Here is a 14,530-nt window from a genome sequence, read left to right as displayed (position 1 = left end):
CGAGAGGACATGGAGATTGACACACAGGTTTCTGAGGGTCACCAAAACAAATTTGTGTTTTATCCTAATTGCTCTGTGAGGCTGTGTGAGGGTCTTGGCAGGCCAACAACATGCCCTGTTTTAGGAGGCAGAGTCAACAGACTATGTCGATAGCTGGGTAATGGCGCGCACCCCAGGGAACGGCTTTTCCCAGGCAATTCTAAAAGACAGCCCATTGTAGCCATGATTCTTCAGGACACGCCCTGTCTTTTTTTTTTTTTCTTTTAATTTTTTTTTTTTGACAGAGTGGACAGTGAGAGAGAGAGAGACAGAGAGAAAGGTCCTCCCCCACCGTTGGTTCACCCTCCAATGGCCGCTGCGGCCGGCACACCGTGCTGATCCAAAGCCAGGAGCCAGGTGCTTCCCCCTGGTCTCCCATGTGGGTGCAGGGCCCAAGCACTTGGGCCATTCTCCACTGCCTTCCCGGGCCACAGCAGAGAGCTGGCCTGGAAGAGGGGCAACCGGGACAGAATCCAGCACCCCGACCGGGACTAGAACCCGGGGTACCGGCGCCGCAGGCAGAGGATTAGCCCATTGAGCCGTGGCGCCGGTCACGCCCTGTCTTCATGTTGCCGTTTCTGTGTCAGCACGCAGTAACATGGTGAGGCCTGAGTGATGCCAGAGGCCACCATTTCTGAAGCAAAGAAAAGTCAGAATTCATCCCTCGCCCCATGACAGTCACCTGAGCAGTTCCGTTTTGCCTTGGTCTAGTTCTCTGACAAGAAGGGAGCTTGTCCCTGCCCAGATTAGATCGTACCAGCAAAGAGACCTTGAGGGATGATAGGGACCAGCATTGTGGTGCAGCCCATGAAGCCACCACCCACAACGCCAGCATCCCACAGTCACCAGTTCACGTCCCGGCTGCCCCACTGCCTATCCAGCTCCCTGCTAATGGTCTGGGGAAAGCAGTGGAGGATGCCCCAAGCGTTTGGGCCCCTGCCACACAGGTGAGAGGCCTAGATGAAGCTCCTGGACCCTGGCTTCAGCACTGGCCATTGCAGCCATCTGGGGAGTGAACCAGTGAATGGAACACTTCTCCCTCCGTCTCTCCCTGTCTCTGTGAATAAATAAATGTCTGAAAAAACAGAAGTGAAACTTTAGGGAGCTCCATTCCCAGCTACTTGCCAACCATTGCTGAAGGCAGCCTGGAAACCTCTGGGCCTTGGCTCCTGCTCTGTAAGCCAAGCCAACACAGCTCAGTGGGCCGCCGTGCCCGCTAAAGGACACAGGGTCTGTGCGCGTGCTTGCTGCGGGAAGTGCTTAGCAAATGGCAGCTGTCACTCACTGTCCTCACTCACAGCTTCCCCGGCTGTGCTGTCCTTTCCACTCCACCATTTCCCGCACAGAAGATGCTGCTGGCCTGGGGGTCCGTCAGATACAGCCGCACTGTGGCCTCCTGGCGACGCGTCAGCTGCTTGTAGGCCTCAAGGACCTTGGCCACCACCCCAGTGGCCTTCGACATGACATCTTGGTACCCACTGGCCAAACCCAGCACACTCTGCCCACCTCCTGGTTCCTTTATCGCTCTGGGAATAGAGGGTGGCTGAGGAAGCCATGAAATTCATTGTGCTTTGAATGGAAATCAAATCCCCTGATGGAAATGGAAGGCCTCATAAAAGAGCCGTAGGGCCGGTAAAGCCCACTGCATGCTGACGGGAGCATTCCTCTCCTGCTCACTAATGGCAGCGGTGCCTGCTGTAGAGCCTTGAAGCACAGCCTTTCATCTGGTGGATCTCTGCTTCACTGTTCTTGGTGGATTATTTCCAGTGCAAATTGTCTCTCTTCTAGTTTGAAAGTGTATATTCCAACTCTACTTAGTATTACCTAAGCTAAAAATCACAAGCACTAATTTAACATACTAGAGCCAAGGTTTAAATATTTTATCTTCTTCTTGGGTGATATTAAGAGACTCAAAACCTTAAGCTGTTCGTCTTCTACACGTGTGTGTTGCTCAGGCCATATGTGGTAATTCCACCCTCCCACCGCCCCAAGGCAGCATCAGCCATGCTTTACGGAGACCACGAGTGTTCTCTTTAATCCACAGGTGCACCTCCCTCGGAGCTCCACAGCCGTCCTCACAGGTCGCACCCGCGGTCACTTGCGCTCATCCTCCTGTAAGAACTTGATTTTATTCAGGTTAATTTTCCATTAAACTTCTCATGTAGTTTTTATTTCATGTTCTTTCTTCAAAATCACTTTTGCCATGTATAGAAATTTGGATTAAAGGTTATTTCTTTAGCAGTTTGAAAGAATCCTTTTGTTTTTTAAAAGATTTATTTATTATTTGAAAAGTAGAGTTATAGAAGCAGAGAGAGAGAAAGGTCTTCTATCTGCTGGCTCACTCCCCAGATGGCCACAACGACCTGAGCTGAGCCAATCCGGAGCCAGGAGCTTCTTCCAGGTTTCCCACATGGGTGCAGGGGCCCAAGGACTTGGGCCATCTACTGATTTCCCAGGCCATAGCAGAGAGCTGGATCGGAAGTGAAGCAGCCCAGACTCGAACTGGTGCCCATATGGGATGCTGGCTCTGCATGCAGCAGCTTTACCCGCTATGCCACAGTGCTGGCCCTTTGGATGAATCCTTTTCACTGGGTCCATCATTCATAATTCTGTATTATAGTGCGTAGTGACAGATGTAATACTGTCCATTACCTTGAGATCTTGGCTAGGAAAGGAACTGAAACTGTAACATTTAGATGAGAGCAATGACTATATGGAATTCAGAGTTGTCACAGACAAGGAAAGGCGAAAATATATGTAGAAAAGATAATATGATGACTAGCTGGGGACCAGATCGATGAGCTGTGCTGGGAGCTGGCCAGGTGCTGAGCCATCACCCCATTTTCTCTTCCTGGCACCCAGTTCCCCCGTACTTGATGTGGTGCTCATTGGAGGACTGCAAGTTCAGGTAATGGGCTGACTGAATCTTAATGAGGCTGGTACGTGGTGACTCTGAGTCACCGAACGTTAGACCGTGCCATCCCATGGTCAAGCATTTGTACCTGGACGTGGCTGCCCTGCAGGCCAGCAGGGAGCCGGGAGGGGGGGCCATAAACTCTCCTTTCAAACATGCTTATCTCCACGTCTGTCATGTTACTGTATCTGATGAAAACAACTCCCTATATATTCTGAAATACCCCACATACCAGGCCCAGAGCTTCCTTGGTGTCTCTGTGCCCACCTCTCTATCGTCACGTGAGCTGTTGGGTGGCCTTTGGGGAGAGGTGGCCATTGGTTTTCCATGGCGGCTGCTGGATGAGGCTGAGAGACTGCTGTATGGCAGTGTGATGCCGGACCTCACACAGCCCTGCTGGGAAAGACCTCCACAGCTACGCCAGGGACCTCGGCCCGTCCCTACCGCCTCCTGTCCCCCAGAGGCAGCTCTGGCCTTCTCCCGGCTGAAGCGTGGCAGCGTCTTCCTTCCCCACGTTGCGGACACGTGTGCTGTGGGCACCAGGGCTGCGTTATGGGCACTACTCTGGACAGTGCCTGCCTGAGCATCCCCAACAGCTGCCCCCTGAGGCCTGCGGGGAAGTGCCTGGAAGCCAGGGGTCCAGGGGGCAGCCCAGTGGCTCCCAGTCTGGATGCTTGTCCAGTTCCACGCGGGTCTGTGACTCGGGCTCTGTGCCTTTTATTTGTCTGATTGTATTTGTTTGTTTGTTTTGGCTGATGTGCCTGGAGTCTGGCCATGCCAGGAATTGTAGGCACTCACATCATCAGCTCTCGCCTGGATTACTGGATTTGCTCCTGCGAGACGCTCCTCCTAGTCGCTGTGCTGTGCTTCGCTCTGCTGTTTTCCCAGGCGTCTGTGGTCTGAGCACGTGCGGGCCCCTCGCCTGCCTGTTTGCACTTAGTGTTTTCACTTTCCACTGTGCTCGCCTCTGTGGGCCGTGGTTTACATGGGAGCCTTCTGTGCCGGGCCCGGGCTGCCCTGTGGGCTGGAGGAGCAGCAGAAGGGCAGGGCTCCCGCACTGTAAATTAGAGACGAATGATGACCCGTCCGATGCTCCGTCACCAGCTAGAAACCAGGCCAACTCCACCCTCCGCCTAGGGCTGCACGTTGGCAGGCCTGGGGAGCCTAAGTTTTGGATCCTGTGGTCTGTGAGCAAGTGGTTCTGTGTTGTGGGAACGTGTTTCCCGGTTTTCATTCCGAGCCCTTTTCCCCGTGGGAAACAGGAATTCCAAGCAGAGGCATCAGTAGTGTACATGAGAGCAGAGGACTTACTGAAACTGAGGGGGTGAGAACACACTCAGGTAACCCCACAGGGAGAAAGGCTCGCCTGACAGGCACAGAGCTGCACCAGCCAGAGTGTGGGAGAAGGCAAGGGGGGAGGTGCCCCCCAGCCCAGTGGGCGCCCGGATGGGGCAGGGGGCGGTGCCCTGACTGAATACACCAGTGAGCGGGAGTCTGGGCGTGGCTCAGTGTCCTGGGGTTTTCTGGGTGCTCCCACGGGCCTCCACGTGGAGTTCAGCTCACAGAGGTACGCAGGGCACCTCCTCCTTCCTGGCGGAGACACAGGTGCCTCACGGGAAAGTGGCTGCGGGGCTGACTGCAGGCCTAGAGACAAGTGTTGTGGGGAATCTTCCAGTTCATTTTCCCCTAACTCTCTGCCTGGGCCCCATAGCACTTTGGGCAGTGTATGTACCCACAGATCATGAAACCCCCTTGCATTCACTGTTAAAATAAAAACTTATGTGAGCCAAGTGGTATTAAAAAAGTATTTTTACATAAAAATTGTCAACATACTCAGGAGCCCCCTTGTTGAATCAGAGGGTCTGCGTAGCTTGTGTTTAGGCAGATATTACCAAAGGCTCAACGGAGTATCTCGAGCTTACTTCCCACAGCGTATCTGAGATCCTTGCCATTACGTCTTCAGTAGCACTAATATAAAATAACAATGACAGCAACGGATTCTGTCTACTCAGCATTCTGTTCCAGGCCCAGCGCTAAGCACGTTTTAGTTACCTCCTGATACGGGGGACTTGGCAGGAAGATGAGATAGGAATAGATGAGCTGCAGGCTTTTTTTTTTTTTTTAATATTTTATTTGAAAGAGTCACAGAAAGAGGTAGAGAGAGAGAGAGGTCTTCCATCCACTGGTTCACTCCCCAGATGACCGTCATGGCCAGAGCTGCGCCGATCCGAAGCCAGAAGCCAGGAGCTTCTCTGGGTCTCCCATGTGAGTGCAGGGGTCCAAGGACTTGGGCCATCTTCTACTGCTTTCCCAGGCCATAGCAGAGAGCTGGATTGGAAGAGGAGCAGCCGGGACTAGAACCGGCACCCATATGGGATGCCGGCGCTTCAGGCCACGGCATTAACCGACTGTGCCACAGCGCAGGCCCCAGGTTTTTCTGCACAGCCCTAGACTGTAAGCCCAGCCCCACCTGTCACTCCAGTTCACGCACTTTCCCATGACACACCTGTGTTTCACTCGGGACCAGGAAGAAGGAGATGCCACGATGTATACAAGCAGGTGCCATGAGTCTCCCAGAAAACCCCCATGCACACTAAACTCCACCCAACGCCACCCATTACAGGACCACCCCCCACCCCCGCCCCATAAAGGAGCATTTCTCCTCCTGCACTCACTGCCCTCACCATGAATGCATTCTCTCTCTCTCTCTCTCTCTCTCTCTCTCTCTCTCTCTCTCATTCTGGAACTATGTTTATGGCGCTGTTTTGAATTCTTATCTCTGAAGAGACAAGAACTTGCTATATAAAAACCGGGAAACACCTCCCTAGAACACTTGAACGAAGAAGCCAGTGTTATCTCATTTACTCACGGTTCTCAAAGGTGGTCCAGCATCAAACACAGAGCTGGGCCCTGATTCGAGGTGGGGTCTGAGAACTTGCATCAAATTCCCAGGTAATGTTGATGTGTCTGAAGGCTACTGCATGTGGGACCATCTAGAGTTAAAGGACTACCTTCATTTTTCTTATAAATCTCCATCTCAAGCCTCGGAGTTAGAAAGTGCTGATGCAAGTCTACACAGGAAGGAACAGCAAGGCACGGCTTACCTGTTAAAGGTCTGTCTTTGAGGGTGGGTCATTGCCACAAGTAGCCACGGAAATCTGTGAGCGTCTCCTTTAAGAGGAAGCGAAGCCAAGCCCTGTTTGAGACCTTAGAAGCTATTTAGAGACCAGGAAGTCCGCTCCAAGTGCCACCGGGATTGAGGCCAGAAACTACATTACCCAGAAGGCATTGCTTTGTGCGTCGCGGGCGCTGGCCAATGACGGACGACGGAGAAGGGCGTTTCCCGTAGCAGAGTGGGCGGGGCTTCTTGCGCTGCGCCTCAGAGCGTCACTCGTTCCCGGCTGATCGGTCCTTAACAGCCCAACGCGGGCTGCACGCATAGCTGAGGTGGCGTCTCACACCTTCCGAGACTGAGCAGAGGAAAAGCGGCTTACGCGCTGGTGTGCGAGCTGTGCCCGCCCCCGAGGGCTGTCCGCTGGCACTTGGCACTCACAACGCCCGGGGTTGATGCCTTGGCCCTTGTGCGCCCTTATTCGCCCCGCGGAGACAGAGTTCCGGTTCCGCCCGCGGCTGGGGCGAGGCGCTGGCAGAGACGGGCCAGCTTCAGTAATCGCCACGCCGGCCTGGCTCCGGCCACTGAGTCCCGTGGTGGCGCCGGCGCGGAGAGTGGAGGTGGCGCAGAGCCGCGCGCGCTCGGTGCTATGCTCGCAGGGTCCCTCCTGCCGTGACGTAGTGGTCCTGGGACCCTTCCCCTTTGCCTTTTAATGCCCTTGGGTCTGGGGGTCCGCAGGGGAGCTGAGTCGTTTCCAATTCCGGATCCCGAACCCTGGTCGGGGATTTTAAGAAGAGTTACCATCTCTGGTCGCTGTCCCCGGCTTCCGATCCCTGGGATCTACCATAGTGATATTAGGGCAGGCGGTCGGGGCGGCAGAGGGGAGGCCCGGCTTCTTCGCAGGTTCCAGCCTCCTGCGAACGCGCGCCCTGCGAGGCGGCAGCCGAGGGCTCCGGTGCCTGCCACCCACGGGGGACTGAGGCTCCTGCCTGGCTGTCGTGGGCGTTGGGGAAGTGAACTAGGGTCTTTCTCTCTGCCCTTTAAGTACACCTGCGTCTCCCACGTGGGTAACAAGGACCCAGACACTTGGGCCATCCTCTGATGCTTCTCCCAAGCCATTAGCAGGGAGCTGGCTGGGAAGTAGAGCAGCCGGGATGTGAACCGGCGCCGTATGGGATGCCGGCGCTGCAGGGAGGGCGGGGTGCTTACAGGCTACGACACAGCGCGGCTCCGGAAGTGCTGCTTTTCCAATAAGAGTAGAGCCGGCGCCGCGGCTCACTAAGCTAATCCTCCGCCCTGCGGCGCCGGCACACCGGGTCGGATTCTGTCCCGGTTGCCCCTCTTCCAGGCCAGCTCTCTGCTGTGGCCAGGAAGTGCAGTGGAGGATGGCCCAAGTGCTTGGGCCCTGCACCCCATGGGAGACCAGGAGAAGCACCTGGCTCCTGCCATCGGATCAGTGCTGTGTGCCAGCCGCAGCGGCCATTGGAGGGTGAACCAACAGCAAAGGAAGACCTTTCTCTCTGTCTCTCTCTCTCACTGTCCACTCTGCCTGTAAAAAATAAATAAATAAATAAATAAATAAAAATAAGAGTAGAAAGTCCTTTGCGTCCCCGGAAGACGGGATAGTGACTGCATTTACCTTCGCAGACGCCACCTGTTTATTACAGATGTCTTGGCTTGCAACTTAACAGTAGTGAGTCCATTTTCCTGTTTCACAGTTACTTGTATTTAAAAAGTGATTCCCCTACGATGCTCATTACTGATAGTGTCCTGGAATGTTGTGTCTCTGGGGATATAAACAGACCCTGAGTACCAGAATGTTCCAGAATGTTCCAGCACGTTTGCTGTCATCACAGCCCACCGTCGCCTCCCTGCTAGAACAGACATCCTGGCTTTCACACCATCCTTGGGCACCCGAGTCATGGAGAGCTTGCACAGCGATCCCTTAGGGAAGCCTTGACAGTGGCTAAAAGACAAAGGCTGGGCTGGTAGCTCGTGTTGAGATATTCCCCGGAGCCCACAGTCTCCCAGCTGCCAGTTGCGGGCATGGAGAGCTTGTTGGAGCCCTGCGGGGCGCCAGGCGGCTGGCACCTCCTCGTGGCTCTTGCATGGCCCTGGAAGCAGTTTCCAGAGTGGCTGAAATTGTCTTAACTGGGAAGGTCCCTGGAAAGGTTCCTTGCCCGTGTCACTGTGGATTCACGGTGATGATCCACCTGACACCCCAGGCCAGAGGGATCTGGGTTCAAATCCTGCCTCTTCTCGTTAAGCACGTGTCTCTGGCTGACTTGACTTTGAGTCTGCTGATTGGTGACGTTTTGGCTGCCCCGAGAGGGACGGTTCCTGGAGTCCCCAGCTGACTTTCACAGCCTTCTCCTCACTGCTGACTTCAGTGTTCTGTTTTACCATCCCATCTAGGTCTTCCCTCGTGTCCCCCAGCACTTTCTCTGCCAAACTTTCCTCCACATTTCTTTTTTTAAAAAGATTTATTTATTCACTTGAAAGGTGGAGTTAGACAGGCACAGGCAGAGAGAGAGGTCTTCCATCTTCTGGTTCACTCCCCAAATGGCTGCAGTGGCCGGAGGTGGGCTGATCCGAAGCCAGGAGCTTCTTCCGGATCTCTCACACAGGTGCAGGGGCCCAAGGACTTGGGACCTCTTTAAAGATTTATTTTATTTATTTGAAAGTGTTACAGAGAGAGAGAGAGAGAGAGAGAGAGAGGTCTTCCACCCACTGGTTCACTCCACAAATGGCTATAATAGCCAGAACTGGGCACATCCACAGCCAGGAGCTTCTTCTGGGCCCCAAGGTGGGTGGAGGGGCCCAAGGACTTGGGCCATCCTCCACTGCTTTCCCAGGCGCATTAGCAGGGAGCTGGATAGGAAGTGGAGCAGCCGGAACTCGAACCGGCTTCCATATGCGATGCCAGCACTGCAGGCGACAGCTTTACCCACTACACTGCAGCGCCGGCCCCCTCCTCGTTTCTTATCATTGAAGCTTTTTCCACTCATCTGTCACTGTAGGATCATTTTTATTGTCCCACTGTACTGTATGGAATGTGTTAACAGCAATTGCTTTATGGGAGGTTTTTTTCTTTATATTTTCCTTACCTCTCAGAGCCTTCAAATACTTTTCATAAGTCCAGCCAGTCAAACGTTTTCTCAGCAGTTATCAATAATAGCCTGCTTGACAGTATCCCAAGCTGGCCAGCGCAGCCATGTCTGATAGTCTGGCTGTCAGTAGTCCGGTGCTTCCCTTGCTGGTGTCGCGAGCCGCGCGAGCTTTGCTGTAAAGTCCTTCACGTTGTGTATACGAAAGCCTTTAAGCACACACTCTGATGAAGAGGTTGGATGGCAGGTACAGTGTTTGGGGCTTGAAAAGAACATTTAGGGTGGAGTGGGAATTTGCAAGTTCTCCATGGCAATGAGGCGATATCCAGAAGTAATAGGAACGTGAGGGCAGCGTTTTTGCCATGGAGATGGTATTCAGCTTGGATAAGGCGGTTGTGGGGCCAATCCTAGAATGTTTCTGATGTTACCATGCATATCTGTTCTACTCACCATGGACTGGCATACAGATCAGGGTTTTCCCTCTGTTTCCTGTGGATCTGAGGTCCTTTGCAAAGTCAGGTTCACATCGAATGTCATCTGGTATTCTCACACAGCAGCAAGGCTGGGTGACCTCTGCATGACTTAAAGTCAGGGATTGGGAGGCCGTGTGGGTTGAGTAGGTTCATTAGCCCAGGACCTCACAAAGCGGGCCAGGCTCCTCAACACTGAATCCTGTTTCCACCAAACCCTTTTCCAAAGTGCGTCTTTCTGATGTGCAGAATGTGCTTCGCCTGCAGCGTTGACATCCTTTGTCCTGTGTTACCACTTGACATGTAGAACCAGTGGGTCAAGCTGAGGTCCACTTTCCTGATCTGAATATCGTAACTCTAAGTGCCTTTGACTTTCACCCTCAGAGATGCTGTCTTGCATGGTTTGTGAAACTGGTCATCATCATACGAATTCACAAGTTGGCCTCTTCCATGTTTCCCGCAGCCTCACGTAGATGTTGCTTTTCGCACTTTCTGAACCAGCCTCATTCTAAACGGGCGATTCTGCTGCGCCTGTCTGGTGGCCCTGTAGGGTTGATTGACAAGCATTGAACTTAGCGCCAACAGCGGCATAACCCGTAACTGAAGGAAGCTTCTCTGACACATGCATTCTCTTCACTGGGCACCTCCTGCACATAGGAATATTAGACGCCACCTCGGCACTACACTTGGTGGCAATTTTTAATAGCAAAATCACACACACACACACACACACACACACACAGAGAGAGAGAGAGAGAGAGAGAGAGAGAGAGAATGCACCAGACTGAAAAAGATGCTTCAAAGTGTGAGCTTTGAAATAATACAGCACCATTGTGTGCCGCAGCCAGTAATATGAACGGTGGACAAGTCAACACTTCTGCCGCTCCGCACATGACCGCCAGAGTTCTTTGAGTATCAATTTGAGGGGTACAAATACATTTTAGTGAATAGATGAATTCACAAATCGAGAAGTCACAAAAATATGCGTAGTCAGTATGTTCTGTTTTCTGCTCATCGGAAAAGCATTGCGTCTTGATCTCACTCTGCTTAACATGGCTACACCCGTGGATATACCTTTAGTCCAACTTGCCGGCTAACAGCCTGCTTCCTGGGGATGGACTGGGATTTGAGGCCATTTACTAATGACAAGATTGGGTGGGTGACCTTGTCCATGTCACCCCTCCCTGACGTGTAGACATGGAAGCAGGCAGGAACCGAGGAGAGAGAAGTGCACATCCTGGCCTCTTGGCTGGCAAGAGTTTGTTTGTTGGAGGAAGCAGCTCAAGGTAAAAGTGGCTTCACACGTAGAGCAGCAATTCACAGTGGGGCAGAGTAGCAGGGCCAGATCAACAGCACCGTGAAAATCTGGGTTCGCCTCTGACTGCCCTGTTGCCCTGGATTGCTCTGGATAATTTTAGCAAGTACCTAAGTATTCTCTCCTGTTTCCTAAAAATTTTGTAGTTGTTCTACTTTTGGGGTAGAAATTTCTCAACCTAAGCTTAGGTCATTAATTCTAGGCCTTTTTCTTTTCCTACGCAGGCTTTTAGCACTACAAATTTCTCTCTAAATGCTTACTTAGTAACATAATTTTTTTTTTCTTGAAAGGCAGAGTTAGTGAGAGAGAGAGAGACAGAGAGAAAGGTCTTCCTACTGTTGGTTCACCCCCCAAATGGCTGCTACGGCGGGCATGCTGTGCCGATCCGAAGCCAGGAGCCAGGTGCTTCCTCCTGGTCTCCCATGCGGGTGCAGGGCCCAAGCACTTGGGCCATCCTCCACTGCCTTCCTGGGCCACAGCAGAGAGCTGGCCTGGAAGAGGGGCAACTGGGACAGAATCCGGCACCCCCAACTGGGACTAGAACCCGGGGTGCCGGCGCCACAGGCAGAGGATTAGCTTAGTGAGCTGCAGCGCTGGCCACATAAATTTTTTAAAAATATTTATTTACTTATTTGAAAGTCAGAGTTACAGAGAGAGGAGAGGCAGAGAGAGAGAGGTCTTCCATCTGCTGGTTCACTCCCCAGTTGGCCACAATGGCCGGGCTGCGCCAATCCGAAGCCAGGAGCCAGGAGCTTGCTCCAGGTCTCCCACATGGCTGCAGGGGCTTAACCAGGACACAGCAGAGAGCTGGATCAGAAGAGGAGCAGCTGGGTCTCGAACCGGCACCCATATGGGATGCTGGCACTTCAGGCCAGGTCATTAGCCCGCTGAGCCACAGCGCCGGCCCCGGTAACATAAATTTTGACATGGCATTTTAATTTCAATCAGTACTAATAATTTTGAAATTCCCTTTCAGTGTCTTCTTTGGTCTGTGGAATTTATCTTACATTGACTGTGGTCCGGGCACATACTTTGTATAGCTTGAAACTCTTTACTGAGATTTGCTCTATGACCCAGAACATGTATATTTTGGTGATTAGTCCAAGTGCATGGAACATCACGCAGGCTGTGCTCTCTGAGCGGAGCGTCTCTGAGTGCCGAGTGGGTGTAGGCGGTCGAGAGCGCTGTCTCTGCACCCTCCCTGTCCCTGTTTATCAACCACACAGAGAGTGGGCTTTAAAGATCCCTCTGCTGTGAGTGTAGGTCTATCTATTCCTCCTAGCTTACCTGTCATCTTTTCTTTATATTTAAGTGTTTTTATTAGGTGTATAAATATTTAGGTGATCTTTGCTCTGAAGTTAGTTTTATGTGGCATTATGGTTACCATGGTGTGTCTCTGTGCTTTGACTGTTTGTATCTTTATATTTAAAGTGGTTTCCTTGTAGGCACGTTATTTCTTACTTTTAACCTGCTCTGAAAAAGCTGTCTTTTATTTAGAGCATTTACAACCTTTACATTCAGTTTGTCCATAGTTTTGGGCTTTTCACTATGCCATTTTGCTATTGGTTTTCTCTTTATCCTGTTCTATATTAACTTTTTCTCCTTTTTCTGGCTTTGGGTTGCATATTTCTTATGATCCCTTTGTTGTTGAAACTATTTAAATTGTTTGTTCACAGGATGGCCAGTCAGGCACCACACAAGAGGTTTGAAGAACATGTGTTACACTCCCAAGTCCTAGAGAGACAGCCATTTTCCAGCACAACGAGGCTGCACAGAGGGGGAAGGGACAGCACCAGGGTAAGCACCCAGGGAACAGGCCCAGAGAGCCGAGAGAACAAGGACCCACGGCGAGGGCCCTTACTGGGTGTCAGGATGAAGTACACAGGTGAAAGGCGCAGGCAGCCTGCGTCAGGGCCATGCTCGCCACACTGGTGCATCGGCTCACCTGGCTGGGGACACGGATGCGACAGGAAAATCAGTGTAATAGAGTGATGCTGTGGTATCTCGTCATTAACAGTCCTCATGTTGGGTGGGCAGTGCTTCCCTCCTAGACTGTGGGACAGCTTGATGCAGCCACCGAAGGTAAACTTTGATGAAGACACCTAGGAAGAAGCTTTGGTGAAGTTTTATCATTTGGTTCATATCAGGCACTCCACTTTGTGGGAGAAAACCAAAAGCACAGGTCAGCTACCTCTGGACTTAAGGAAACCTGCCGGAATATTCAGCTGTGTTATTAAATGCCTTCACTGCTTTGCCTGTTTCTCATAGCTTGGTCTCCTTCTCTGGTTACTAAATAGTTAAGAGCAGCTTATTGCACAAGGTGCAATGTTTCATTCACCCTTTGAGTACGATCAGAGGGGGCCACCAGACCATGCTGGTTGGTAGACAGGGTTTGATTTTGTTTGACCAAGGCTGCTGTACTGGGGCTAACAGTGGTGGGTCCTGTGGCTGTGACCTCTAAAAGGACTGTTGCCCATCTTGCCACAGGTTGATGGAAATAGGAAGGTACCCATCAGATGAGAAAATATGACAGTCCCTGGTGTAACTGCCATACCCTGGGGTGTGGTTTCATTAGGGAAAATAGGAGCGGGTAGAGAGGAAGAATGTACAAGGTGAAGGAGCACAGTGCACCTGTGTGGACGTGAGGTAAGGAAGGTGCATGCCCCACTCAGGGACTGGCCAGCAGGGGGGCTCCTGGGCACATGTGGCAGGTTGGGGTGTTAGCGTGGCTTGATTAGAACATGCAGCCATCATCCCTGGTTAGTGGTTATGAAAACAAGGGGCCAGCGCTGTGGTGCAGCGGGCTAACGCCCTGGCCTGAAGCGCCGGCATCCCATATGGGCGCTGGTTCTAGTCCTGGCTGCTCCTCTTCTGATCCAGCTCTCTGCTGTCCCTGGGAATGCAGTAGAAAATGGCCCAAGTCCTTGGGCCCCTGCACCCACGTGGGAGACCTGGAAGAAGCTCCTGGCTCCTGGCTTCAGATCGGCATAGCTCTAGCCATTGCGGCCAACTGGGGAGTGAACCAGCAGATGGAAGACCTCTCTCTCTCTGCCTCTCCTCTCTCTGTGTAACTCTGACTTTCAAATAAAAATAAATAAATCTTTAACAAAAGAATGAAAACAAGTGATATACTCAAGCAAATGGGGCTTGGGGGGCTTTCTGTTTATATGGTATTAGACAAAAAAATAGACCCAAGACCTTTTAGGTCTCTGACAATACCTTGATGGAGTTGTGAGGTGTGTTAGAAGATGTGCCCATGAAGATGATGGCCCAGCGGTTGTTGGAGGTTGTAACAGTTGTTCAGTAAACTGTATGTAAGAAGCGGGGTATTCATGTGTAATCAAGCCGGAAGAGTGACTGGAGAAGTCACCAGGGAGTGGAGAATTCTCTTTGCAGGGCCAAGGGCTTCACTGAGAGGCACACGTCTCCTAGGGAAGCGGTCATTCCTACCATGTTTCAGAACGGCAGAGGTGGTAGTAATCTCTACTAGATTTTCTTTAGGTATTGGCGTGTAGGCTGTACATTTTGACACAGAGCAAGGAATAGAACAGGAACATGGGAATAGGCAGAGAG

The 14,530-nt window shown here is 52.0% G+C and overlaps 1 protein-coding gene and 2 long non-coding RNA genes across 8 annotated transcripts in view; 1 reads left to right on the top strand and 2 right to left on the bottom strand.

Annotated features, from left to right (window-relative positions):
* Nucleotides 1–2,289, top strand: part of LOC127482616 (zinc finger protein 550) — a 41,512-nt gene extending 39,223 nt beyond the window's left edge. For 3 of the 6 annotated variants that reach the window (XR_011383964.1, XM_051830981.2, XM_051830980.2), the window contains one exon: nucleotides 2,084–2,284. The gene's annotated coding sequence lies outside the window, so the exon portion shown is untranslated. Of the gene's footprint in view, nucleotides 1–2,083 lie in introns of all 6 variants that reach the window. The other 3 variants (XM_070062417.1, XM_051830983.2, XM_070062416.1) reach the window with 3 other exon arrangements.
* A 2,772-nt stretch (nucleotides 2,290–5,061) lies between these two features.
* LOC138846472 (uncharacterized) lies at nucleotides 5,062–7,628 on the bottom strand. Its single transcript, XR_011383970.1, has 2 exons — nucleotides 6,058–7,628; nucleotides 5,062–5,281 (listed from the first exon to the last, which is right to left on the bottom strand). It is a non-coding gene; the product is annotated as an uncharacterized lncRNA (long non-coding RNA).
* Nucleotides 7,629–9,076: 1,448 nt separating this feature from the next.
* LOC138846485 (uncharacterized) lies at nucleotides 9,077–13,814 on the bottom strand. The gene is made up of 2 exons (XR_011384002.1): nucleotides 12,903–13,814; nucleotides 9,077–10,186 (listed from the first exon to the last, which is right to left on the bottom strand). It is a non-coding gene; the product is annotated as an uncharacterized lncRNA (long non-coding RNA).
* Nucleotides 13,815–14,530: the final 716 nt, after the last annotated feature.

This window comes from Oryctolagus cuniculus, chromosome 18, assembly GCF_964237555.1.
Source record: "Oryctolagus cuniculus chromosome 18, mOryCun1.1, whole genome shotgun sequence".
Classification (NCBI taxonomy): domain Eukaryota; kingdom Metazoa; phylum Chordata; class Mammalia; order Lagomorpha; family Leporidae; genus Oryctolagus; species Oryctolagus cuniculus.
This window is presented reverse-complemented; position numbering and strand designations above follow the sequence as displayed.